The sequence below is a fragment of the Penaeus monodon genome, chromosome 34 (assembly GCF_015228065.2).
Source record: "Penaeus monodon isolate SGIC_2016 chromosome 34, NSTDA_Pmon_1, whole genome shotgun sequence".
Taxonomy (NCBI): domain Eukaryota; kingdom Metazoa; phylum Arthropoda; class Malacostraca; order Decapoda; family Penaeidae; genus Penaeus; species Penaeus monodon.
The window spans coordinates 30,841,336-30,842,046 of NC_051419.1; positions in this window are offsets into that span (position 1 = coordinate 30,841,336).

The following is a 711-nucleotide window of genomic DNA, read 5'->3' on the forward strand; positions in this document are numbered from 1 at the left end:
TGAACTATGCAGGACGCTAAGCAATCTGAACTGATTCTGTTCAGAACGCCATCGCCAGCAACGTTCAGAACGCCATCGCCAGCAACGTTCAGAACGCCATCGCCAGCAACGTTCAGAACGCCATCGCAGCAACGTTCAGAACGCCATCGCCAGCAACGTTCAGAACGCCATCGCCAGCAACGTTCAGAAACGCCATCGCCACACGTTCAGAACGCATCGCCAGCACGTTCAGAACGCCATCGCCCAACGTTTCAGAACGCCATCGCCAGCCACGTTCAGAACGCCATCGCCAGCAACGTTCAGAACGCCATCGCCAGCAAACGTTCAGAACGCCATCGCAGCAACGTCAGAAACGCCATCGACCAGCAAACGTTCAGAACGCCATCGCCAGCAACGTTCAGAACGCCAATCGCCAGCAACGTTCAGAACGCCATCGCCAGCAACGTTCAGAACGCCATCGCCAGCAACGTTCAGAACGCCATCGCCAGCAACGTTCAGAACGCCATCGCCAGCAACGTTCAGAACGCCATCGCCAGCAACCCTCTCCGTTCAGCCGGGGGCATGGCAGTACCACAAGAGCCCAGTGGATAGAGTGCAAGAAAAAAAAAGTGAACAGGGTAGTTTGCATATCAGTGTCGAAAAGACTAAGATCGTGAATAGCCTTCGTTGGTGAGGGGGGGTCGCCGGGAGAGGAATTCAGCGGAGGGAAAT